At 33.6% G+C, this 27,675-nt stretch overlaps 2 long non-coding RNA genes across 25 annotated transcripts; both read left to right on the top strand.

The window, feature by feature from the left end:
• Positions 1-5,133: 5,133 nt before the first annotated feature.
• LOC112534587 lies at positions 5,134-11,891 on the top strand. 6 transcript variants are annotated; one of them, XR_007214741.1, is made up of 4 exons: positions 5,134-5,532; positions 6,026-7,499; positions 7,633-10,979; positions 11,078-11,891. It is a non-coding gene; the product is annotated as an uncharacterized LOC112534587 (long non-coding RNA). The 6 variants fall into 6 exon arrangements; XR_007214745.1 differs by having other exon boundaries at positions 6,026-9,485; positions 10,772-10,979; XR_007214744.1 differs by having other exon boundaries at positions 6,026-9,485; positions 10,741-10,979.
• Positions 11,892-15,175: 3,284 nt separating this feature from the next.
• On the top strand, positions 15,176-26,029 carry LOC8288920. Of its 19 annotated transcripts, XR_007214749.1 has the most exons (9): positions 15,176-15,454; positions 15,547-15,611; positions 15,733-17,515; positions 17,606-17,691; positions 17,776-17,999; positions 18,440-19,228; positions 21,017-21,090; positions 21,665-21,734; positions 21,832-24,269. It is a non-coding gene; the product is annotated as an uncharacterized LOC8288920 (long non-coding RNA). The 19 variants fall into 19 exon arrangements; XR_007214759.1 differs by lacking the exons at positions 21,017-21,090; positions 21,665-21,734; positions 21,832-24,269 and adding an exon at positions 25,159-26,029 and having other exon boundaries at positions 15,177-15,454; positions 18,440-19,038; positions 19,141-19,228; XR_007214756.1 differs by lacking the exons at positions 21,017-21,090; positions 21,665-21,734; positions 21,832-24,269 and adding an exon at positions 25,159-26,029 and having other exon boundaries at positions 15,177-15,454; positions 18,440-19,038; positions 19,138-19,228.
• The last annotated feature ends 1,646 nt before the right edge of the window (positions 26,030-27,675 follow it).

The following is a 27,675-nucleotide window of genomic DNA, read 5'->3' as shown; positions in this document are numbered from 1 at the left end:
AAGACTGTGTCATGATTCCATGGGAAAGCTTGTTGGGTTTAGCATCTAATAAGCCCACCTCTTCAAGAAGATCTAGTGTATATTTTCTTTGGCTAAGAGTTATCCCTTCTTTGTTGCGCGCCATTTCAATGCCGAGGAAATATTTGAGGGTCCCAAGATCTTTTATGCGAAAAGCTGAGTTCAAATAGTCCTTTACTTGACTTATAATATGCAGATCATTTCTTGTTATAACAACATCATCAACGTAAACCAGCAAAGCTATAAAACGATTATCTCGTACCAATGTAAACAAGGAGTTGTCTGCTACACTTTGCTGAAAACCAAACCTTTGGAGAGACTTAAAGAGTGTTTGGAACTAATTTCGTGATGCTTGTTTAAGTCCATAAAGGATTTTCTTAACCTGCAAACACGATTATCACTTGGATTAGCAAAACCTTGTGGGACTTTCATATATACCTCCTCATGCAAGTCTCTATGAAGGAAGGCATTGTTTATGTCTAGTTGGTGTAATTCCCAGTGACGTATGGCAGCAACTGAAAGCAAACATCACAAGGTTGTAATCTTGGCAACTGGCGCAAATGTATCATGATAGTCTGACCCTTCAATCTGCGTGAATCCCTTAGCAACCAAACGTGCCTTAAAGCGCTTAACAGTACCATCAGATCGATATTTAATTTCATAGACCCATTTAAAGTCAATGGCATGTTTGCCTGGCTGTAAAGGTTCCAAAGTCCATATATGATTCTCCTCTAATGCATGAATTTCTTGCTGCATCACATGTTGCCATCTGGGGTCTTTGACAGCTTGATGGAAAAATTTAGGTTCATCTAGTGAAGAAATAGATGCCAAGAAAGCTTTATGGCTATTAGTAAAACGAGAATAAGAGAGACAATTTGAAAAAGGATAGGACATACCTGAGTTCACTGATGGAGGGGAGCCTTGTGATGGCGCTAGGGATGGTAATAGCTCATAGTCAAAACCAGAAAGCTTTGTGGACATACGTCGGGACCTGACTGGTCGTTGAAAGGGAGAAGAGCTATTTTTATTATTGCTGATTAGTTCAGGTTGTATGGGGTTATTGGTTTGGTCAGGCGTGTTTTGGTTGATAGATAAAGGTCTGACTGGTGAGATCATTGTGGTAGTTTCTTTGCTTGCTTCATCATTTGGATAATTGTCAATCTGAATAGGCTTGATTTGGTCTAAGGCAGTAGGATCTGAAGAATGTGCCGATTAGTAAATGAGATCAAGTGGTTGATTAACCAACGGTGATGGAACGGGTGTATTCAAGTTTGTGTTAGTTTGGAAAGGAAAAATCTTTTCATGGAATATCACATCTTTGGACGCAAGTAATTTCTATTTTTTAAGATTATAAACCTTATATTCCCTTTTTCCATGTGGATATCCTAAGAAGATACAACGATGTGCTCTAGCTAAAAATTTATCTTTTGGTTTATCATGGACATAACATAGAGAGCCAAAAACTCTTAAGTGGTCATAATCAGGTTTCTTATGAAACAAAACTTCATAGGGACTCTTATTGGCAATGATGGGTGTGGGCATTAAATTTATGAGATAAACTGCAGTAAGAACACATTCCCCCCAAAATTTTAATGGCAAATGTGCATGGAAACGTAAGGAACGTGCTACCTCAAGTATATGACGGTGTTTTCGTTCCACTCTCCCATTTTGTTCTAGTGTGTAGGCACATGTAGTTTGGTGTTCTATCCCATGATTGGTAAGAAAATCTCTCATTCTGTCTGAAACAAACTCTCCCCCATTATCACTTCTTATCACCTTGATCCCGGAATGAAATTGGTTTTGCACAAGATGGTAAAACATGGTTAGGTAATCATAGGTTTGTGATTTAGTTTTCATAAGATAAACCCAAGTACATCTAGAAAAATCATCCAGTATGGTTAAGAAAAAATTAGCACCACTTAATGAAGGAATTGAATAAGGACCCCAAACATCCACATGAATGAGGTCAAAATAATTGATGCTTTTTTTACTGCTGACAGAAAAAGGTAAACGAGTTTGTTTTGCTTTATAACATGCATCACGAACTTCATGAAAATCATTAGAGGGGGATTTCTCAAAAATAAATTTAAACTTACTAAAGGGATAATGTCCTAATCGCATGTGCCACAAAACATAATCCGTTTCAAGAACACTTCGATTTGCCATTCCATATTTTCCTTCCATTTGATAAACGCCATCTTTCAGCTTACCCGCTCCAATCAGCATCCTCGTACGTAGGTCCTGAAAGAAACAAAAATTAGGAAAGAATGTAGCCGAGCAATTCAGGTCATTGGTTATCTTAGAAATTGAGAGGAGGTTAAATTTAAAACCAGGTATGCAGAGGACTTTCTTTAACTTAATGTTTGGTGTAATGCGTACATTACCAATATGAGTGACTGAAAGGGAAGAACCATATGGTATTTTTACATTTGGGTGTGTCAAAACATGCACATATTGATCAAATTGCCTCTTATCTCCAATCATATGATCAGAAGCACCACTATCAACAATCCAAGGATCATTAGTCATGAAACTTTTACCTGCAAAGTTTGCTAAACCTTCATTACCATTGTTCTGGTTGGCAGAGGATGTGAGAAAGGACAACAACTTGGAGCATTGATATGCTGTTAGTCCCAGAGTTCGTTGAACTTGATGTTGCGCGACATTAAGTTCATGATTTCCTAGTTCTGAATTACACCATTATTGTTCACTAGGACTTGATGATCGGGATCCTGTTGTGGCTATATTGATGTAGCCTTGTCGCTGCCTCAAGGCACCTTTTCCATTGCTTCCACGATTTTGTTGATTGGTTTTCCAATTGGGAGGATACCCTATGATCTCAAAGCATTCTTGTCCATTTTTGCCACAATGCACACTTTTTTTTAGACCGATTTGCTGAGTTCTGGCCTCTGTTTGAGTAGTTCTTTTCGTCACCGTTTAGCTTTATTGCGAATGCTGCATCTTTTATAGTTGATGGCTGATCTGTGTTCTTTTGCATAAGAAATTGTTGTTCTTCTTGTAGTGCCAAAGAGAAAATTTTATTGAGCTGTGGTGTTGGCTCTATTGATAACACATGAGACCTTAGCCTATCAATACTGTTGTTCAAACCTAGTAAGAACTGATGAGCTTTTTCCCTTTCTCGGTGTTCTTAACTGCTTCACACTTGCAATGGGGCAAAGGATCACAAATTTGTAATTCCTGCCACAAGGTTTTGAATTTGGTATAGTATTGGGTTAAGGGTTGTCCATCTTCTTGACTGAGGTTAGAGAACTTCTTTTTTATTTTGTAAAGACGAGGTGCATTACTTTGCCCATATCTCTTGTATTGTGTCTGCATACATAACACTTTCTTGTATGTCTTTAGCTAGAGAATTTCTTAGCCAAGCTTTAACCATGGCATCATTCCTTTTCCATCGCCCAAAATCTGATGAGTCTGTTTTCGGCAGTTGTAGACTTCCGTCAATGAATCCACCCTTGCTTTTTGCATACAAGGCTGTTTCCATGAAGCAAAATTTTCTCCTGTGAAAGGTGTGGTGACAAACACAAGTCCTAGATGATCTGAAGGGTGAAGAATATATGGTGAATCATCATAATTCTGCATTATGATTTCTCCCCCTTTCGTTGTCCTTTGTGACTTTTCTGAATTTTCTTCTTGATCTTCCATTGATGTTATTGACAAGATGAATTCTGGTTCAATTTGTTTGAACCAGGCTCTGATACCATGAGAAAATATTAATAGGAAAAAGATAATCTTTATTGATTATAATGTGTGCTATATATACAAGCATCTGTACATCCAATATAGGAAGAAAACTAAGCTTGCTCCTAAAGAATAGGAAGCAAATAGAAAGCAAGAAAGATAAGAAATAAAACTAAAATAAGGAACCTCTAAAATAGAAACATCTATGATATAGGAAAATCTCTACAAGAATAGTGAAAAGAACCGTCTCAATGATTGAAATAAAATATGAAATCATAAGCTTTAAAGTAATATAAAATAAAATAAACAAAATTTGATACTTGAAATATTCAGTTTATTTATAGTATATTAGGTTTTATATTATTTAACTATAAAATATTAAGTTTCATGTATAGTAAAATTTTATTATAATTATATATTTAGGTTAAATAATATTTAAAACTGTTAAGAAATTATAATTTAATAGAGGTTTGAATACTAAATTTTTCTTTTGATTTAATCCTTAATTTTCTTGAAAAAATGATAGTTAAGATTCGTTACTATTTTACCATTATACAAATAAAATTAATAAAATAACTAATAATATAATAAAATAAAATGCAATATAACATATATATTCTAAAAGTACATATAAAAATATTACTGTATGAAGAAATATTTTTTAAAAATTAACTTAAAAAACTTATAACTTATTGCATAATAATATTATTTCTTTATAACTGCTCTAAATTGGTTTATTACTATATAGATGTTATTCTTATATACAATTTCACTACAAAAAAATTATATATATATAATCTAAATTTTATATCTTATATTCTCTCTTAAGAACTCATAAATAACCGATTATCATCGTCAGTATTCTATATAAATCACCATAATACATTATACCATCTCAATTTTATTTTAAATAAAAATTTAAATGAACAAGGAAATTGCAAGAGGAGTTGTTCCTTGAAAAGCCTTAAAAAAATTTGTAACTTTATTTTTCTAAAAGATAATTTTCTTTTATTTTGTTAGAAAAATGTGATAATTGGCTTATTAATATTACAATCTTTTATATATTTTTATTTATTTATTATGAAATTTAATCTGAGTTTTGATGCATGAGACTATAACTTTGATAATAATTAATATGAATATAGGTTATCATATAAAATATTATAAATTAATTTACATATTTTATTAATTATTAATAATAATTCTATAATTGAGCTAAGATTTTATTAAATCCTTCAGGGTTAATTTCTAGTTAGCTATTACAATACCGGTGATAATTAGTTTTCCTTGGGCTACGAATGATTCTGACCATGAAACGACGCTAACCTCTTGACGTTTCAGGTCCTGCGCAGTGAGCAGACGATAAAACGGACTATGTGTCATATTATGGTAATGGGCTAATGGCCCATTGGAATCAGGACCGATCAATCCCAGATTGGAGGCCTTTTTCTTGTTTTTTATTCCCATAATTTTCCGACCATTCCCCGATAACCAAACAAGGATCAAGTGAGATGCTCCAAAGTCCAAAAAAATTATTGACAAACCAGGAGGCTTGTCGACAGAAGATTTTACGGAGCAAATGGAGCTATACCCTATTATCGACAGAGAAGTATGTTGCTTCATTATTTCATGCAACAACTCGGCCAACTTTGATAAGTTATTGATTGGCTCGTAAAGCGTTCAAAATGAAAGAATTGAATTTTAATTCCTGTACTTGCACTGATGATTATGGCAATTTTAAGCGGCTGCTTAGTTTGATTGAAGTGGCATCTACTATGTCTAACCGGTTTATTGAAAAAAATAAAACTTCAACAGGTACGATCACGTGTTTCTATTTTGCTTTTAATTTTGCATTCCACAACGTACAGGTTGTTTTCTCTCGAATCTCGATGGTTTTCCATGAATCTCTATGATATATGAACTTCTGATTAATATACAGATAGTTTACCGCTAAGCTTAAAGTCAATTAAACTGAACTCATTTTGGCACATCCCTTGAGTAATCAATTTATGAACTTCATGGAGTGGTGCTGCTTGTGTTTTATTTGATTCTTTTACTTTTGAAAGTAACATCTGTATTTTGTTTCATTGCTTTTCCAATTTTCATTATTTTGTACAATATATGACTGAACTAATTTGTACACTCTACTGTTTGAACTTCAGTTATACATTAAGTAGAAACTCTGCAATAAGCATTACAATTGATCAACAAAGAAAACCACAAAAAGCCACACAAAACTCTTGATTGATGTACATCAGAATGTAAAACTAACTTTCTTTCAATTTTTTATTTTTTTAATTTTCCTTAGTTTGATGAAAATAATACCAGAAGATCTCTGGTAACCTCATCAAGGAGTCCATTGAGCAAATGCTTCTCCACACCCCTTATGATATCGTCTTTTTCGATACATGTAAACATCATTTCGTGCCAACCAATATCCCACATACAATTCACATCTGGATCCTTGCTATAAACATCATTTTCAAGCATCTTTGGTAGGTAGTCTTCAATAACGCATTCCTCTCTACCATTTCTACCATAGAATTTTAGCTTCTCAAAGTCCTTATGCAATTGCTTAACTAAGTCATCCAAGGATATTACCTTCAGACAAACAATAGAAATCCTCATAAAAGGATGAATGTTAAGCTCCTGCCTTTTCCCTTTTCTTTTCATTACTTCGTAGCCGCAATCTAGTAGAAGCTTGCTCTCTTCATCATGACAATCATGACCATCACCGGCATGGAGAATGTCAAATGGAATATTGAGCTTGAAAAGTGCCTCTGCCGTGTTGAGGAATAGATGAGTTTTTATCAGGATCTGCTTGAGGTGATTTTCACTTTCTGTTAATGGCTCTATTGTTTCCAACACTGATGCTTTATTATTCTTCAACTGTGCTCCATGAATTCCTGCAAATATCCAATAATCAACTCTTGCATTGGAAGCCTTTCATTATAAAGAGCTTTTGGGTTCGAGTTGGTCTTCACTCAAATAAGGTGTCTACTTTATATGGGAAATTAGATTTGATACATGAACTAGAGCATTTGGAACATGGAATGATTGCCACCTTTGTTTTAATCTCTACTTAGCTGTTCTATGGATAAAGAAACCAGTGCTTTGAGAAGTGAAATAAACAAAAGTGTATTACTTACGACCAAGTGTATCCAATACACTACTGTGAGAACTGAGTTTGTCTATGCCAAAATCATAATCTTGACCTTGTTGATTGTTTATCCTTGGTGGCTGCACAACTCCCAGAAAAGCTTTTATTAATTCACTACTTTAGGGTAAAGAAAAGTTTACTAAAGTAGCTTATAGTTGGTAATAAGTTTAGCTCCCATAGTAGTGTTTATTTATTTGATCTGAAGTTTTAAACTGCAGTAAGGAACAGACTTACATTTTCTTTTGGAGCTAAGATTTCTGGTACTATTAGGCTTTGGCACTCATCATTCACAGGAGGACTGCGCAAGTTGGAAGGCTCTTTAGCTTGGCTCTGTAATTCCTCCAAATTTCTTGATTGTTGTGTGCTCAGTAATGATCTGTTGCATTTGAGAATATGTGCCTCTGCTGACCTGCTGGATCTCACTGGCTCTTCTTCTTTGATTCGACTAATTCTGTATTGCTTTCTCTGCTTTACTTCTTGCAATATGGATGTCTGGTGTTTCATTGTTTTCGACGAGTTGTGAGGATTACCACTTTTCCTTGCCACTAGTTCATCAATCTTTCGAGGAGCTTCAGGTTTTTGGACTTTTGAAACTTTTACCTTCTGCTCAGATGGTATACGAGTAGGTTCCTCTTCCATATCTGGTGAAATTATGGCTCTTTGTTGCTCTTTTACTAATTCAGAGTTGAGATTTCTTGGTGAGGAATTATTACTTGAGTTCCTATGCAAATAATGTTGCATGTTTTCATTCGAAGGAGGAGAACTCATGTCCTGGATAAGATTTCCATGGTGTCTCTGACTTGGAACTCTTGTGGATTGAATTGCGCCGATTGATTCTGTGGAGCTTTCATTACTAGGTCTTGGCTGGCTTGTATGCGGATGCTTTTGTGGAAAATTTACAGATTCATTTGTGGTTTTTGGCAAACTCCTGGACTCACTTTGTATTTGTTTTTCTATCTTTTGTTTATCACTATGCTGCTCACTCTCTCCAGCATAGTGCTTTTGTGACTCAAAATTTTGGTGCATTTGTGGCTGTTGGAGTGCATGACTGTTCAGAGACTTTGGTTCATTGCAGGGTGGCAGCATGTGTGCATCTCTCCTCTCTGTTTTAAGCGTGGTCAAATTGTATTCTGCTTGCCCTTTCAGTGTAATTGGAGGTTCTAATGTATTTTGTTTCTGCAGCGTCATCTGCTGTAGTTGATTCTTTAGCTTCATTTCTTTGCGTTCACCTTTTCCTTTACCCTTCTGTTCCCTTAGCTTTGAGTCATCCTGTTTTCTCTCTTTCTCCTGAATTTCTTTTCTATTTCCTATGCTTCGGCCTGATTGATTTCTGTTGTTCTGTTGCTTATCAATTTTCATGTTGGCCTTGTTTGAGCTTCTCATAGGTTTTGTCCCTTCCACATCTTTCTGTGGTGCTTTCTTATCATGGATAGTTTCTTCAAAGCTAGCTTGATGATTCTCTAGGTTCTTTTCTGCTTGCAGACCATGCATCGTGTCTTTAGTCACTTGGTCGGGCTGTATCTGTTTGTAATTTCTGTTTGGGGACCCAAAATTCCCAGTGTCTTTTGTCTTTCGTTCATGTATAGCGCTTCCCTCTGCAGTTTTCTTTGTAACTGTTCGCTCCAGTTTTTCCCTGGAATTAGACTCTTTCTTTGTGATAATCTTTGAATCATCATTCTCTGGAAGTTCTTCCAGCCCCATCAGTTTTGCAATTACATTTGGTATTCTTCCCTTTTCGGGTTTGGAAATTGATGAACCTAAAGGATTCTTCTGCTCTGAGAATGCCACAGGATTTTTCATGTTGGGGCTGTAGCTAGCAGATCGCCTGTGGCAAGCTGAATTTGAGGTACTTAAATTGTATGCATCATGGACAAAATCTGCAGTGTCTGATTTGTAAGTCAGGGCCATCAGCCTCTGCTTGAGCTCACTCCTTGCAACTTCCTGGATGTAATGAGAATTTCTTGAAGGCTTGTCAAAAGAGAACATTGGCCGAGCAAGTTGCTTATTTTCAGCAGTTTTGACTGTGCCGTGGTCTTCATCTTCATCATTATCAAGCAATGTGATTCGAGTTTTGTTCTGTGGGCTGATCATGTACTCAGAAGCTTCTTGCAAGTTTACTAGCATTCGCAGGGATTCTTCTAAATCCATAGCCCCTTTCAATAGTTCCTTTCCAATTTCTATTGAATATCTGTCAAAGTTGAGGCCATTAGAGCAAGCTCTAAGTATCTGATTTAGTTTTTGTGCGCCTTTTGATATTTCTTTGATATGGAGATGAGAGAGGGTAGGTAAATGGTTAGTTGCTGGGCCATGTCTATCAATGGTGCCTGTTTCCGTGTTGCCCATGCCTACTGATTGTCTGCCAATTTGATTCAGGAAACCCAGAATTGAACTATTGCCTGACGAGTCCATTCGTCTCAGTGTTCCTCCATTCTCAAGGGCAAAAGCCAGTGCCATGGATAGATCTCCAATTTGTTCAGAGTTGCGATCTCTCCCAAAAAGTACAATCTCTCTTGAAGCTTCTCCAATGGAGAGCGATTTATTGCCTCCAGCTGTTCTGTTATGTGTACTTCCATTTCTAAAGCCAGTCTGCAGAAATAAAGCAATTTAGGTAATTGAAGTTTGTGTGATCTGCTTTGACTGGCAGCATCTTCAGCCATGAGAACTTACAGTTTGATGTCTTTTCATTTCTCTGGATCCGCTATAAGCTTGCTTGGAATAAGAATATGCATCTGTATAAACACACAACATATAGAAAATAATGATACTTCTGGCCAAACCAAAGTTTATGATATGTCAATCTACATGGCACATTGATCTCTTTTGATGACAGCATGCAAGGCTTTCTGTATGTACAGCCACTCTCTAGTTTGAGATATTCTTATTCTAAAATTTATTTTCCTAAGTTAGTTAAAAATGAATAAGCCTGCCTTTACACAGCCAAAATTTGCAATTTCTCATTGGCTTCAAAATTCTCTTTCATTATAGATAAACTATTTCTCCTCTTTATTCGGTTTTTATTTTATTTCCGGCATGTGATTCACAAAGGGGTACCAATTGGCAATTTGAAATTACCAACTACTTTTTTTAAATTGCTTTTTTTATATGAATTGAATTTCTTTACTGGTATTCTCTGAAATATGTGTATGTGGACTATATGAATATAACTGTCAAAAATTTGTTTGTTTCATTTTCGCCTTTTTTTCATTTTTCCTTTTTCTCACAAATTCTCTTTTGTTCCTAGCTTCTGAAGAAACACTATGTCATTAGCTAAATCACATTAAGCTGTTGGTTGTTGTGCTGGGAATCTACCTGAGTCAGCAATGGACAATTAAACTGATTAGCTTGTTTGCTTAATATTATTATGATTAAATTAAATTTGAATGGAATATGATGCACATGTCATGAATGTGTGGAAATGTAATACTGAATACAATGTCTTGCTGGTGTACTTTCAGAAGGGGCAAAGAAGGGATCGTTGTTTTTTTTCTTTATTTATATGATGCTTCCTAGTGATCCCTTCCCAATTTTGCATTAAAAAAATCTGTTGATGCCTGCTGCATTTGGAAATTGCTTAAATTAATTGAACAATAATCAATATTTACAGAAAACAATTGTTCATTATAGAGGCCTAAACAGCTAGTTAGCAACTTAAACTTGAAGTTGCTCTTCTGTTGAACTCTCTCCTGGGGAACCATAAATTTATTCTAATTTTTAGACAGCATTAATGTGCAGGTGCACTTTTAATATTTTCACTTTTGTGCTGCATTTTTTATGATATTTTTCATAGAAACATTGTATAAATGAAAAGTTCCAAACGTATTTCTACAGTTTAGAACTATTCAAATTCGTTGAATTCACATTAGATTTGAAGATGAAGGGTGAAATGTTGTACAGTGGGGTGCGCGCAATGTGAAATTTCATTAGATTGCCTGCTTACCTCCGGTTCTTGGCTTTGAACTTTTTGAGCTCTGAGATGCAGCCATTCGTTCCTTCCGCACCCGGAGATCATCTAACAGCTTCTGTGCAAAGTCTGATCTCTTCGCCATCTTTGCCTCTCAGCAGAAACTGAGTTCCAAAAACTCTCTTCGTACCAAAAGAAATGGTATAATATCTTCACATTGTGTCTTCTTTTTGGATGTTTTGCTCTCTGATAAGTTGATTTTCTTTCCCTTTCTTTTCTTCTCTTTTCTGGTTGGGAAGGTTCTTTCACAGTTGGGTGAGGTGGGAAGTCCAGTCCAAAGAAATGTAATGGAATTTTGAAAATTTTCACTGGAAAGATTAACGTGGACGTTATGCCTTACTCTCTCTCTTTCTCTCTCTCTCCTGGGCGGAGGGTGTCCTGACTTTGATTCTAATCCAAGCAATGACAGAGGTTTCAAAGGGCTTCTTTTCCAAGCCTTCATAGCTACCATCTTTTCTACTTTGTAAATTTACATTATTCTTTACTTATTATTCTCCAATTTACGTTTTAAAACAATGTCTATTCTAATTGCTCCTCTTAATTTATGATTGTTAAGCAAAAAATAGAAATAAAGAAAAGAGAAAGTCATAAAGACGTATGGGAGCATGGCCAGAACACACATGCTGCACATATTATAGATTCTATGGAGTTGGCTTCTTTTAGAGTGGATTGAGTAGCTTGGAATATTTTGCTTGTCAGGAATCATGCAAAGTGTGCAAACTTACCTTTCAACGGGGGAATACTGCAAGTGGAGCCATGGCTCCAACTGTGGAATGTTAAGAGGATAAGCATGTATTAGTGGGTGGAGAAGGATTGTCAAGTGTTCTTAATCAAAATAAGAATCCTTATCTGGTAACTCCATCAGGCTGTGCCTGTATGTACTTACAGTTGGCCAATCAATAGGTATTCTACTACTTCATGAAATCTAAACTTCACCTGCTATCCTCCTTTTAAGACTACAAAATAACAATGGTGTCAGCAATCATAATCAATGTAAATGTTTGAGCAAAAACTTGCCATTTTGTCAAATTTCATAATTCAACATTTTTTTTTTTAATTTGAAAAGCAATATGTTGCTAAATTAAATAAATGGTCTTCTCCTATTAACAATATTATTATCCACTCAGTTGAGTTCAATTGGATTGAAAATCATGAAAGCTAAATTATAATTATCATTATAAAATAGTGGGATAAATACCTTCGAGAACAATCACAAGTCGGTAAACAAGTGAAAGAAAAAAATGAACGATTTCATATGTTTGGATTTTACAAATCACATGTATTTGTTTAATAAGAAAATAAAACTTATCCATAATAAATTTGGAAGATCAATGGCTGAATATTTGAATAATATATAAGCATATCTTTTCAATTTGAAAGTTCAATTTTAAATACATGAATTCCAAGATAAGGTAAATTCATGGACACCGACACATCTGATCTCTTTTTGCCCTGAATTTAGATTGATTTTTCCTTATCAATATTTTGACTTTTTCAATCAAAATTGAGTTTCTTTTTTTTGCTTACTGTTGAATTTAAATTTTTAAAGACCTTTTGCGTAAATTAAAACCATGATTAAATGGTTGATTTTAAACTATTGGGTTTGTAATTTAAAAATTTATTAGGTTTCAAATTAGATTAAGATTTAAGATTTTATATAAATAGATTAGGATTATGATTAGAGGGCAATGAGTTGCGAATAAATAAAATAATAAATAAATTCATATGGTAAGATTAGAGATGACAAATTGATGTATATGGGTGAGGGTGGATTAAATATGAAGAAGATACGTCTTAAATAATCCATTCATTCACATATCACTCATTTAAAGTTTATTTGAATATCCAAATTTATATAACCGATATAAATTCTTACCCATCTATTTATCCAGTTAGTGTTTATTTAATTATTTTTAATAAAAAGAATTATTTTAAATATATTATTATTATTATTATTATATTATTATAGAATTTAATTTTTTTAGTATTAGTATTCAAATTTGGTGAATTATTTTAATTTTACTATTCTTATTATTATAAATAAATTTAATTGGTACAATTCTTTTTTTTATTTCTTTTAATTTTATCTCTACAATTTTACTAGCATTATTTTTTTTTATAATAAAATTCTTTTTATAGCTTCTTAATATATTATCAGTTAAATGTTGTGTTTTTATGTTATTGCATTAAATTTATCAGCAAAGAGAACATCATGACCTATAAAAAGTTTTTGGTGAATTTTTTTTTATTTTTTTCTATGAATGACAAATATAATAAACTCCATTAAAGAAACTTCGTATAATAAATATATTTTTTTATTATTAAACTAAATTTTTATGAATTTAATTAAACTAGTTAACTATTCATCTCCTCTATAAAGAATTTTTTATTTTAAATCAAATTTTATTTTAAGCAACTAATAGAGTATTAATTATTTTTTTTCTAATTTTTTCTTTATTCATTGTAAGAGAAAGTATTAATAGAGTAGGAAAAAAGAAATTCACTAAAGTGAAAAAGATTTTTGTGAAAATTTTATATATTTTAACAAATTAATATTTTATTCATATAAATTATTTTTTATTATAATTTAAACAATTTAATACTGTATATTTCTTAATCTTTGTGCGTGAGCTTGAAAGAGAGTTATTTAGGGACATAAATGTTATCAAACTGAAACATTAAAGTTTCATATCAAAATTTAAATTATATATATATATTTTATTTATTGAATATTTTTATAATTTACTTTCTATTGATCGAATCCACCAGTGTTCGATTCCGATCAATTTGATTTTTTTGCTCGTCCTTAGTTATATGGGATAGGCTTTTCAAAAACTACTATAACTATAATTTTTTTTTTCAAAAGTTATGTAACAAGTAAAAACATTATTAATTTAAAATTTAAAAAATAATCAAAATTTTAGTAAGAACAAAAGTATACAAATAGAGAAAAAAAAAAGTGGCAAACACTAACGAGTTTTGTCTTATTAATACTAAAACTAATTTCAAAACTCTCGGATTTCAAATTTAAGTAATACTTAATAAAAGAAAAGTACATTTAATTGCTAATACTATATAAATTTATTTAGAATAATAATGTATATAAATTCATAAATGAACATAATTTTGAAAGTCAAAAAAAAAAAGGTACTTTTAAATTGAATGATAAAGATTATTTATTAATCAATCAAATCCTCTCTAAATTTATTAATCAATCAAACAAATGATCATATTGAAATAGAAAAATAAAAATAAAAATTCGAATAATAAATCTTAAAAGTGACAAAAAAGAGTAAGCAAGATAGTCCAAGCATTTGTTGATTCACCATTCATTGATTTATATTATTTTTAAATTATGTGTTATAAATAGTGGTTAAAACATATCACCACGGTAGTTTTAGAGCTTCAATATCTTAATTGTATTTTTAAATTAACTAAAAATATAGACTATCTTAAAAATATAATTATATCGATAATATAGGTCACATTTTTAAAATTTAAAAAATGAGTATAAAAAAATGGAAAAAGAATTTATATTTTTTATTTTCCAGTAAATAATTATTGTTATGTCATGTTTTTTTTTGAAAAAGAAAATACTATTTTTTATAAATTGATTAATATTTTTTAAAAAATATTTTTACAAATGAAAATTATATTTTACAAACTTATTTAGTTTGAAGGTAAAAATGCTATTTAACTTTACAAAAAATATTTTGCAAATAATCTAAAAAATTGATAAGAGAATTAATTAGTGGGTATTTATATCTAAATTAACCCAATCCATATAAATAAGGGTCATTCTTTTGTTATTTTTTTGCAACCTATTTAATTTTTATATATTACTCATATCCATATAATAAGGGTGAATTAGAATGAGTAAAAAAATAAGGGTGGAATTTGCCAGATCTAAATAAAATATAAAATAATATTATACATTATAAATTTTAAATAGATCCTGTTATAATCACGGAATTAGTCATCCTTGCCGACAATAGGGGTGATTTCTAGTCGGTGCAACGGGAAGTCAAGAACTCTACGGGATTACATATTCCACGTAACCAAACAACTCTTTGCCGCCACTAGTTTCGTGTCTACGTGAACCACAATTATACAATACGTGGCGTGAAAATATCTAATGCAGTCAAAACACAAAAATAAAAACAAATCCAGAACCTTCCCACCGAATAATAGCCGTAGATTAGCATCAAGCCTTTATTATCTGTTAACTTACTGTTTCTTATAAATATCGCGCAAATCTCACCGTAGATTAGTCCACATAGTCAAATCATCACAGCCGTTGGATCTCTCTTAGACCCCTTTAAATTAGGGCTTCCATCTCTAAATTAGATATCTCTCTCTTTAAGTCGGTGTTGTCTTTTCTATTTATAGGTCTCTCGCACCTTATTTCTCAGATCTGTTGTTCTGGTCTCATCTTCTATTATCGATCTTTGCCAAATCGAATTGATCGTTTCACGATCTATCTATCGATTATGGCTTTACTTCTGATGGTTTCTTTGGGTTCGGGAGAGGTTTTCATACCAGCCGTTAGATTTGTTTCAGATCTGCAAATTTTCAAGCCGTCTGAACTTAACGTAGCCAGATCTATTGAGCTCGAGGTAAGCTCGTTCCTTATATGTTATAGTTTATAAATTTCTTAGGAGGCTATTCCATTTCGGCTGTAATAACCAATATTGTCGTGTTTCTACAGGTTGAAATTCCTTTTCCTGAGATTTCCAATTCCGGACTCGGTTTTTTTTAATCCAGCCTGCTGAGGTATTGGTTTGTCATCTGGTTATATGTTGTACTGTTTTTGAGTACGTTTGTATTGGTGTAGATCTGTTATTAGATTGGATCTATTTATATTCTAATGGTTTTTATTTGATTTATTTTTTAGATGTGGAACCGATGGTGATAAGCTTTGTGTTGTAGATCGAGATCGTTGACCATGTCTTGGGGATGATCGATGCCTTCTAGTCTAATGATCGGATGCTTTGGCACCGGCTTTTGCGAGGATTATTAGGCGAGAAAAGAATTGGTTTGTGATTATATATTTCATGCGAGTTTATGTGGTTGTGACTGCTGTTTGTGGTTCTTACATGACCTATGATAAGAGGTAAATTATTTTAGAAGTAGGATGATGATGATTTATGGAAGTGAAGATTGATGATGAGGAAGGAGATGATGATGTGCGGAGGTTAGGTTTATGTTTAATTGCTGGTGATGGTTTGTCTGTCTCTCGACCTTTGCCATGACAGGTGCGCTTGCTTGGCAGGTCACAAAGAACTAATAAAATTTTATTTTTGGGTTTCAAGGGGGGGAGATGGTACGGGGTTATTTATTCCTTTTGGTTTTTGCCCGGCTCTCCCCCCCAGCGTGCGTGTGCGTGTGTGGCTGGTCTTTTTTCTCTCTGTCTCTCTCTCTCTCTGTCTCTCTCTCTGTCTCTCTGTTTGTGCTATCTTTGTCCGTCTCTTATACCACCATATCTACCTATCAATTCTGGACGGCCGTTCAATCAAACATCATATGCAACCAAGGCAAACGAGGCAACAACTATGCAGGAATCAATTTTGATCTTCATCAATTCAACCACGAAAGGTATATACTTGACGACATCTTTTAATTGATATTCACGCTCGGGACCCCAAACCATCATTATCTAGACATACTATATTTTGCAAGCAGTTAAAACACAAATTTAGTATTGAATTATTCAAGTCCTTATTCTCCATATTGCATAAACACTTGCACACTGTACAAGCTAGTTCGTTTTTGTCCTCTCCAATCAACATTTCACAATGAGCAAGAATGAAATTGTCAAAATGAGTTTAAATGATTTTTTATTGGTCAAAGTTATTTATGTAATGGTAATTGGAACCGGCTCATGAAATCACACATGCACTGAATTAGAAAATATAGCAGGCAGAAGTATTAAATCTCTCTTATATGCGGCACTGAATAAGTAACAGCGTTATAAGAGCTAGTTGGAATTTTAACATTTTGTGATAGGTATATAATTTAGCCTACTTATTTCAGCCAGTTAGTTTATGTTGCATTCCACGATAAATATGTTGATATTTAGATGAAAGTACCCAAATAACCATCCTTTCAAAATTGCAGACCTTTAAAAATTATTGCGTCGCGGTAATGTGGGCTCATATGTTTGCCCAACTGAGATGTTGCATCGGCAGATAAAATTAAGTAACTCAACTGTTTTATGTAATTGACTGGGATACCATATTAACTTGTCCCTTATGCTGCCATGGTGCCACTTGCAATTCTCCATCTCGCAGTTACATATGGAATTGAATTTTTTTGTCAATTTATTATATTACTGCACCTGATTGCGAAATCTTCATGGATAAAAGAGATTCCCAGATAGCTGTTGTGGGTAGTAGTTCTCTCTATTGTTTTAAAGCATGTTCGTAGTGGAGGGTTTTTTTGTATGTTCCAAGAGGTCTATTCTGGTAAATGTTGTATATCAGTGGCTGCTACACCTGGTGTAGAGTACCTTCTTGTATATAGGGGATGGTCATGGTTCTCCAGCGTTCCCCTCTTCCCATTGAAGAGATGTGTTACAAGTCGTTGGTGGAGGTTGATTGTCTCGGTGATTTGTGGACTTCTGGTGCTTGGGTGCTCGCCGCTGTTTGGATCAAGTTTTGCACATTGACATGCAAGAGGTTAGTGGAGGTTGTTTTACACGGTACTTGTCGGTGGTTGTAGCTTCATTTATCATGCCATCTGATTTGGTTCTTTATATTCAAGTGCAGACCGTTATGGGACTCTTTCGAGTACTGTTAGAGGAAGATTTCGGTGGTGTTGTTGGTTTTGTGGTGGACTTCTCTCCGTTCAAGAGGTATGCAGCTATCTATTTGGTTTTAAGTTCTCATGTTATTTTCAGCTCTTTATGAGCGCTAGTAACGCTGTTGTCTGATCGCAGGTTCTTATCTCTTCGGTGCTAAATGCTGTTTCGCAAGTATATGCTTTGCATCGATGACATCAGCTTCAAAACGTTATTTGCTACATCCTAGAATTAGCAAGAAATATTTGTAAAAATGCTGCAAGGTCGTCAACCTGAAAGTATTATCAACAATCTGAATGCACTATTGCAGTGTCGGCCTGTTGCTCTTTTAAGGATGTGTTTGCCTGATGCAAAGCGTAATGGTGATTCTCCATATCGTGTGCATTTCTTTTGTTTTCATCTCCGCTGGTCTTTAACTGATGTGAGGCCTGAATGTGTTCCAGTCTTGTGATAGAGACTTGCCACAGGAAGTGTGCTTAATTTATTGCATTAGTTCCATTAGTTCCTTCTTTTGTTAAATATTGAAATACTGACTGGCTGTTCTTTGTCTCAACAGCTAGTGCTGTCAGTTATAGCTATGTTTGTCAACAATGTATATTTATCATGTAGTCTCCTTTCTATGCAATTTATCATCTGTTGATAATTATGCAGATTGGTATTTTGACTATAACCCAGATGTTTGGACTTTTCATCGTTGTTTGTATAATTTTATGTGGTGCACCTTTGTGGTTTGTCATCTCTTTTGACCTTTTTCTACCTAGTATGTTATGTTCAGTCTATTTTATTTTGTTGTGTATTCTAGTCTGTAGGAATAAGTTTCTGTCGGCTATTTAATCAGCTCAACTATTGGCGTGAACTTTTAGCATCCTTTGCTTGGAAGTGTCTTCTCCATATCTAGTGAATCAAGAAAGCTCTTCTTATTGCGGCTGTTTTCAATTTTGAGGTATGGATTCTTTGGAAGTTCTTCCTAGCTTCTTAAGAGGCACAAGCTCATCTTTATATTGCAAGTGTTATAGATTCTGCGCATCTTTTTTTCATCTCTCTTCGTTGAACGGCTGGACGGTACGTGTCCCCTCTTGATAGAGTCGGTTTTGCTTTTGGCCTTTCATTAGTTTGTCCATTGTGCAGGGATGCCGTTTCATGGGGATCTGATCTGTTCTGAAAGACGACACATTCGTAAAAACTACCGCTATTTTAAGTCCCTGCTCCCCTCTTCATTCCGGGGACTTTAATTATTTATTTTCTTAAAATTATTTCAATCTTATTTTTACGGGCTTGAATTTTTTCTGGAAATATTTAATGTCCTCTCGATGTAGAGCTGAAGGGGGAGGATTTTAAATTCATACCATCGATTTTGAAAATTTAAGATGGATGACATTTTGTGACGGCTACTGTGTGCGGGTGGGTTTTAAATTCATACCACCGATATTGAAAATTAAAAATAGCGTTTCTGACGATTTTTCTTGAAATAATACAATAATAGAGGGGTTTCCTTTGCAGTAGGTGTTTCAAATTCTTTTGTGGGTTCTCATCTGACAAATTTTTCGAGGAAAAAGAGGGCCTAAGAGGAAGTTATTGAAGATCTTTTTAGGTATATCAAGTCGAAAGTATATAAAATTAATCTGTTTGATTTAATAATTTGTTTTAATTATTAGTTGTTTAAATTTTTGTTGGTTGATTTATTATTATGCATGAAATCGAATCAATAAAAGTGTGATTAATGAATTCCCTCCCCCTTAAAACATTTCCAGAGTTGGGAATGGAGTGATCCCTAGGGAGTCAAAGGTTCCAAAATTGGGATTTTTTCTTTTATATAGATTAGAGCGAGTAAAGATGAATAATTTGGTATAATTTGTGGCTTTAACAATAGACATGGTGTGACCTACGAGATTACTGCAGACTGATGCGCAGGCTTAGCAGCCTCTTATTTTTAGTAGTTGTAGGGCGACGGCTCTCTCCAGAGCCGAGTCTGTGACTGGGTCAAAGGGGAAGTTTCTTGTTGTGCGTGTAATATAATTTGGAGTAGTAAAAAAAAAATTGGCTGTTGTACTAGCTAGATGTTGGTCCCTACGTGTCGCCTGTATCGATGTTGGCCGACGGCTTGTGAAATTTGTTCTTTGCCTGTTAATTTCTGTGGGAATCTGCCAGTTAAAATCTTGAGATAAATGGCTTCTGCGATTTCGGTGGTTGTGCGCTTTAGGTCGATGCTTTGAAACAAGAATATGAGTGGGCTGGTAATGAGTATAACGTAGATCCATTAGCTCAAAAAGGTAAGAGCGCCCAGGTCTCCTGGCCTGGGAGGATGGTGGTTCAAATCCACCTGGATCTTCTAAAAGTATTTGCCTTGTGGTCTGAAAGGTTTGTTAATGCTCGTGTTAAGAGACTTCTGAGGGACTCGACAAACAAAAGAAATTTGTTTCTAAGTGATATGTTTGTCATCTGCTATCTATGGTTTTCTATAAATTATTTATAAATTGGGGTGTGACAGTACTCATCCTAGTCTCTGTATTTGAACTTTTTGATTGATTTTTCTTTTCACTTAAACAATAGTAGGTAATTAGTGGTGGGAACTTGTTATCTGCGGTTAAGGAGGGTCTTTAATTTTAAAATGGAAATAGATGATTTAGTTCGAGTTAAATTATTAAAATGAAGTTAATATGAGCAAACGTTTTCTATTATATTTCTTCTTTATTAAAGTATCATTGCGCGGTAATAAGATATATTTTATAAGTTGGCAAATTGAATCTCTTCAATTTTATAAACATTTTTTTTATTAAATAATATTAATTTATAGTTTTTAAGTATGTTAAATAATTATTGGAAGTATAATTTGTTATTATATGTATTTTAATTTTATTATATTATATCTAATGATAGAATTAACAAAAAACAATTTATACTTATTAGAAATTTGTAGAAATTATATAAAAAAAAATGAAAATTTGAATGCTATTAATAAAAATTCGAGTCTTAAATGTTATAATTTTAAAAATTATAATTATTAAGAATAATTTTAAAATATAAGAATTTAATTATATGGGATCAATTTTTAATAAAATTAATAGCATTCAAATAGATAAAAAAATTAAATCGGCGAAAAATAGCTATTAGTTATATCAAATTTTTAAGTTGAATATTTTTTTAGTATTTAAAATTATTTGAAATAGGATAAAATGTGAAATTTTATGTGATTTTTTTCAGAATTAAGAGTAAATTTCATAGTTTTATAAAAACTATGGGATTAAAATTGAATGTATATAAAAGAGTATGAAATAGAGATTTGAACTCCACCAGCACTTAGAGATGTCTCTTAAATTTGATAAATGTGTTATTTACAGACTGCAAAGAATTGAATTAATGATTGTGTATTTTCTTGTAGTTGGTGGGGCAAGTGGTTGTGTGGTATTTTTTCAGGATCTTATCAGCTTGTGAATGAACAATAAGATAAGAGAGGTTTGTTTGGCTTTTATGCTCTATGTCTCGCAATGGGATGGATAATGCTGCAGATCCCCTTATCTAGCTGTGATGAAAAGAGTGTTATATCACTGATGCTGAGATCTCTTTTATTTTGATTTTGGAGGCTCATTTATTTTGTTGTATATTGCATTTTCCCGTTCTGGTGTTGATGAAGTATTTAGCTCTATGTACTATCATATGCAATTTCTTCTCTATCTAACTTGTTTCTCCATTGTTTCTTTGATAAAAAAAAAAGATCTTTTAGGTATGTTTTAATCTATAGCTAGTGATGACTATAATTATAATTTGTCACATAAAAACATTACGTCTAAAATATTTTCAGTACTTTAGTAAATTTTTGTGTTTTTTAAACTGATATTCTTTTATTTTTTTATATTAAAGAAAAGCTAAGACTGATACAGCAGAATAAATAAGGATTTTTAACGAAACAAATTCCACAAAATCAGCAAGATAATTATCCTTGAGCTCAGCTACTTCTCACAATCAGCAAGATAATTATCCATGAGATCAGTAAATTGATTTAGTCAACCGAGTAATCTTTCTTGGCTAGATTACCATCTTGAGCTGGAGTCGTTATCCTTTAAATTCTGTTATCAGCTAATACTAACAGAGCTGTCAATGTGAGTAGATTCATCCTTATCTCTCCATAATTTATGGGACACCTTATCACTCCAATTACTCACATTTATGCTGTTGATATGTTGATTGTTGGTACAGCTTGGAATTCTGCTAATATTCTCCTACAAACTGAGCTGAGGTTGGAGGCAAAGTTTGGTGTAGAAGGAATGAAAGACAACCGTAGACAATGGTTTTGTAAAGATGTCAGCAACTTGTTTGTTAGTAAAGACATGTTTAGTGACGAGAAGTTCAAGTGCAACACGTTCACGCATATAATGATAGTCCAACTCAATATGTTTACTTCGGGCATGGAACACATGATTAATGGTCATGTAGAGAGCACTAAGATTGTTACGGTAGAGTATGGGAGTAGAAGAGAGTGGAACACGAAGATCCTTAAGAATGTAAGTCAGCCAAGTTATTTCTGCTGCAGTGTTTGCCATGGCACGATATTCTGCTTCAGTACTAGAACAGGAGATTGTATGTTGCTTTTTTGCACACCATGAAATCAAATTGGTTCCAAGGAAGGTACAGTAGCCAGTAGTGGATCGCCTTGTGGTAGGACAGCCAGTCAGCATTTGGAAAAGCACAAAGATTAAGAGTAGTATTGGGCAGAAAGATGTAACCTAATGCTAATCGTGCCTTTAACATATCGAAGTATACGTTGAACTAATTTCAAATGAGCAAGAGCAAGAGCATGCATGAATTGTGAAACATAATTAACACTATAAGAAAGGTCTGGTCTAGTGAGTGTAAGGTATTGAAGGGCACCAACAATGCCTCAAAGTGATTGGGGTCATCAAGGAGAGGATCAGTAGATGGGAGTGGAGGGTGTATTTCTAGCGGTGTACTCATAGGCTTACACTCAACCATATTGGAGTGTGGGCAATTTCAACACCAAGAAAATGATGAATCGGTCCTAAATCCTTCATAGAAAATTCAGTACTAAAAAGATGAATAAAGGAGGTGACAAGCTCAGAAGTTGATCCTGTGAGAAGTATGTCATCTACATAAAGAAGCAGAATAAGTGAGCTATGATCAGAATGAAAAATAAATAAAGATGGATCAGCTAAGCTACAAAAGAACCAATATTTAAGAAGAAAGGCACTAAATCTGTAAAACTAAGTATGAGGTGCTTGTTTGAGGCCATACAGAGAACGTTGGAGTTTACAGACATAGTTAGGGTGTTGGGAGTCTGCTATACCTAGTGGTTGTTGCATGTATATTTCTTTCGAAATATTACCATGCAAAAAAGTATTTTTGACATCGAGTTGTTGTATTGGCCAATGTTCCACCAGTGCAATAGATAAGATCATACGTATAGTACCTGGTTTAATGACTGGGGAGAATGTCTCAGTGTAATCTATACCATCAATCTGATGACACCCTTTGGCCATGAGTCGGGCTTTTAAACGATCGACAGTCCCATCGGGTTTAAGCTTAGTCTTGAAGACCCATTTGGAACCTATAACATGCATGTCTGAGGTATGAGGAACTAATCTCCATGTCTGATTTGTGTGTAAAGCTGCTAGTTCTTCTTGCATGGCGGCTTTCCAACCAGGATGGGATAAAGCTAATTTAATGGTTTTAGGTTCACGTGGGATAGTGGTGGAAGAAATGGCTGTCAACATATACGTAGGATTCGGTTTAACAATACCCAGTTTGGAGCGAGTAGTCATGGGATGGAAGGTCAAGTCTTGTTGAGGTTAGGCGGAAGAGGAAGTTTGGGTCGACTCATGTGGTGGTGCTGGTTGAGTAGATAGTGTCAACTCTGAGTGCAATAGAAAAGATGACTCAAGAGAGATGGATGGATCATGAGAATCTATTGTTGTGCTAGCAGGGGAAGATGGTGTTGTAGTGGGCGTTGAACAGACATCAGACATGGGGGAAAGATTATGTGCAGCAATCAATGGTAAGGGACTTAAACACGGTGGTGATGAAGGACCTGAAATTAAAGTAGTGTCAATATGTAATAACCATGAGTCAAAGATATTAAAGACACATGAGATAGTCAGAGAATTGGATATAGGCTTAAAAGGAAAGGAATTTTCATCAAAAACCACATGGCGAGAAATAAATTTTTTTTTACTAGTAGGATGAAAGCATTTGTATCCTTTATATTTTTCACTATATCCTACAAAAACACATAAAACTGACTTAGGAGTAAATTTGTGACTCCATGTGTCCCAAGTATAAGGAAAGCATTTAGACCCAAAAATACGAAGCGATGAATAGCAGGATGATTACCATGCAGCATAAAGTATGGGGTGTCAAATCTAAGTGAGGATAAAGGCAAACGGTTAATGAGATACACTGTTGTAGTGAAGGCTTCTACCCATAACAAGAGCATGAAACAACATGGTCATACCTAATTCACGAATAATTCTATGACGTCTTTCAACTATACCTATTTGCTCTGGAGTATATGGACAAGAGATCTGATGAATAATACCTGTTGAGAGAAAGTGAGATGATAATTTCGAATTGACAAACTCACCTCCACCATTTGAATGAAAATTTTTGATTTTTTTATTGAACTGCGTATTGTTCAAACATTAAATAGGCAATAAAAAATCAGATTCATATTTTAGTGGAATGATCCAAGTATATTTCGAATAATCATAAACTAAACAAGCATAAAAATGAAAATTTTCAATAGATAAAACATGGGCTGGTCCCCATAAATCACAATAAATTTTTTCAAAAAAGCCATTACTAGAATGATAAGAACGAGAGAAAGGTAATTTGTTAAGCTTCCCTAACTGACAACTATCACATAAATGTTTAGTCTTTATTGATCCTCAAACATCAATCAATCCTTTATTTTTTAATAATTATATAGCTGAGAATTGAGGATGTCCTAAACGTTGATGCCAAGTAGTTGCTATGCCAGACTTGAATCGACTGGAAAAATTCACTTCTGGTGTGTTAGACAAGACATATAAATCATCCTTCCGTCTCCCTGTTATTACTGATTTTCCTGTTTTCCGGTCCTTTACACAAAAATCAACATCAAAAAATTCACAATTAACAGGAACTTGAGAGGTTAGTTGACTTATACAAAGTAAATTTCTTGTTAAATTAGGAACTAAAAGTACATCATTAAAAGGTAAAGCTGAATTTTTTTTGTTTGATAAATGAGTCACCAATACCTGTTATAGGTATGGAAGAACCATCTCCAATCATAATAGAATCAGAACCTGAATATTTACGAATATTAGTTAATATAACAGCTTTACCTGTCATATGATTTGAGGCCCCAGTGTCAGAAGTCCACTCAGTTTCAGTAATGGAATTATCTAAAGTAAGAGCAGCAAGTGCTTGAGGAAGTTCATCATTCTGAATATGACGTTTTGGCACCCACCAATAAATTTTTGCAATATGACCTACTTTCCCATAGTATTGACATGTTTCATTTTGATATAGGTCTCTCTCAGTTGGATTCATGCATCACTCTCTTGGTGGTGGAGGCCGCCGTTGTTGTCCAGTAGAAGAAAAATTGTTCAAATGGCCTTGATTTGAGTTCCTAGATTGTTGCGCTTAAACCCACGACCTGAAGATGTGAACATGTTGTTGCGGTTTCTTGAAGAGGTGTTCTGGGATTGATTTTGTTCCTGACCATAGAATGCTACATGAGATGAGAGTTGAGAGATTGAAACATCTAATTGATGAGAGAGCCAATTGCGACGTTGATCAATATTTTGAAGTTGTGAAACCAATTCAGAGTATGAAGGTCTTGGAGGTTTCAACATTGTGGTTGTGAAGGTTTCATACTGAGGTCCAAGACTTGTGAGGAGACAAAATACTTTTTCTTTATCTGGAACAGGTTTTCCAATAGCTGCTAGATTATCACATAAACTTTTAAAAATATGAATGTGGTCTCCAATGGTTTTGTCATCTTCCTTGCGAAGGTATGTCAGCTGTTGACGTAGTGTGAATTCTCGTTCTTGTGAATCTTGGGCATAAGCATTTTTTAATGCTTCCCAAACAGCTTGAGCTGTTTCTAAACCAATGACAAGGCCAAGAGCCTCCTCAGAGAGTGTTCTAATAATCCATCCTCGAAGGAGACGATCGACTTTTCTCCAGGCAATATATTCTTCTGTCAGTTTTTGTATGGTGTTTTCAGCATTTGTGGAATTTGTATTTGGTGTAGTAAATTGTATTGGAATTGGATCTTCATTGGTAAGATGTCCTACCAATTCTTGGCTCTCAGCTAGGCCTAAGGCTTGTTCTCTCCATAGAGGGTAATTTGATTGGGTGAGTTTAAATGTAATGAAATTCCCAACATTTAGCGATAGTGTGGTCATGATCGATGAATGTGCTGTTTGTGCAAGATGAACACAGCTTGTTCTGATACCAAGAGAAAATTTAAAGCAAGAAAATTCTTGTGCTTTTTTAACTGATATTCTTTTATTTTTTCTCATATTAAAAAAAAAGTTAAGACTGATACAAGAGAATAAATAAGGATCTTCAACGAAATAAATTCCACAAAATCAACAAGATAATTATCCATGAACTCAGATACTCTTCACAATCAGCAAGATAATTATCCATGAGATCAACAAATTGATTTAGTCAACCGAGTAAACTTTCTTGGCTAGATTATCATCTTGAGCTGAAGTTGTTACACTTTGAATTCTGTTATCAGCTAAAATATCTCCACTAACAGGGCTGTCAATGTGAGTTGATTCATCCTTATCGCTTCATAATTTATGGGACACCTTATCACTGGCCTAGTTGTATAATGGGTTATTAGAAGGAATGCGCGAGAAAGGTATCAAAATAGTCAAAAGCAATTACTCGCATTTAAGCCGTTGATATTTTGATTGTTGGTATAGTTTGGAATTCTGTTAATAATAATTTATTAAATTTTTCTTTTTTCTTTTTACTAATTGTATACCGGTAAGAGAGTTGAACCAGTTTTTCCTTTTTTTGGTATAACGAAAGCAAATAGGAAGAAGGTTGGCAGCGGTTGGCTAATAAAAGCCTTAAATGGTTTGGAAAGAGGTCATTGCAGCTACTTGACCACCTCGACATTAAGTTACATGCTCAACAACCTCTTAAATAATAGGACAACCACTAGGTTTTTGTACCCTAAAACATCTGTATGGAGCTCAACGAGAGATGTCAGGTTCTAATATTTACTTGCCCTCTCATAATAAAAGAAATATAATAGGGCATACTCTTGGGTAAGAATTGCATAGGAGAATCAAGAAATTGAGAAACACACTGAAAAATGCAACTGTTCAACAATAGTGTTTTGATGGTATTGATGAAATGGAAGAGTTTGATTAATAGCAACTGTTTTCAAACAATTAGAAGGCACTATAAGTTCATCACTTGTCTTAAATATGCATATAACCAAATCAATTTCAACCTAAAATGAGTTTCAAAATTGAATTTTATAATAGATTAATTTATATTTTATTAATCACTTAAGGAATTGATTATTTTGGTTAGAATCATATTCAGTTCCATTGAGTTGCACATAAAAGGTGTCATATACCCACTCAAACATTATATTGGATACCTAGTTTTTTCTATGCGATTAGAAATTGAATTATTTATTTCTAGATAATATCTATGTTGTAAAATATATTTCTAAGCCTGCAGATTTATTAGATTTTTTAATTTTTAAACTTTTTATTGAATTATCGTCTTTTTATTTTTGTTTCTATTGAAAAATTAATTGTTATCGTAAATAAAAATTTCATAAAATACATGTGAAATATGAAATAAAAATAGAAATCTAAAAATTCAATAAAATAAAATAAAATAAAATAAAAATCTTAAAATATATGTATACATTTTTATTAAATAACATTAAAAATATATAAAATTTTAATAAAATAAAATAAAGATTTAAAATTTTAATAGAATAAAATTGAAAATCTCAAAATGAATTTTGGCTAAAATAAATAGGTATGTCGGTAACATACATCT

The sequence above is a fragment of the Ricinus communis genome, chromosome 2 (assembly GCF_019578655.1).
Source record: "Ricinus communis isolate WT05 ecotype wild-type chromosome 2, ASM1957865v1, whole genome shotgun sequence".
NCBI lineage: Eukaryota > Viridiplantae > Streptophyta > Magnoliopsida > Malpighiales > Euphorbiaceae > Ricinus > Ricinus communis.
The sequence above is the reverse complement of the archived record's forward strand: the minus strand, read 5'-3'. Positions and strand labels throughout refer to the sequence as shown.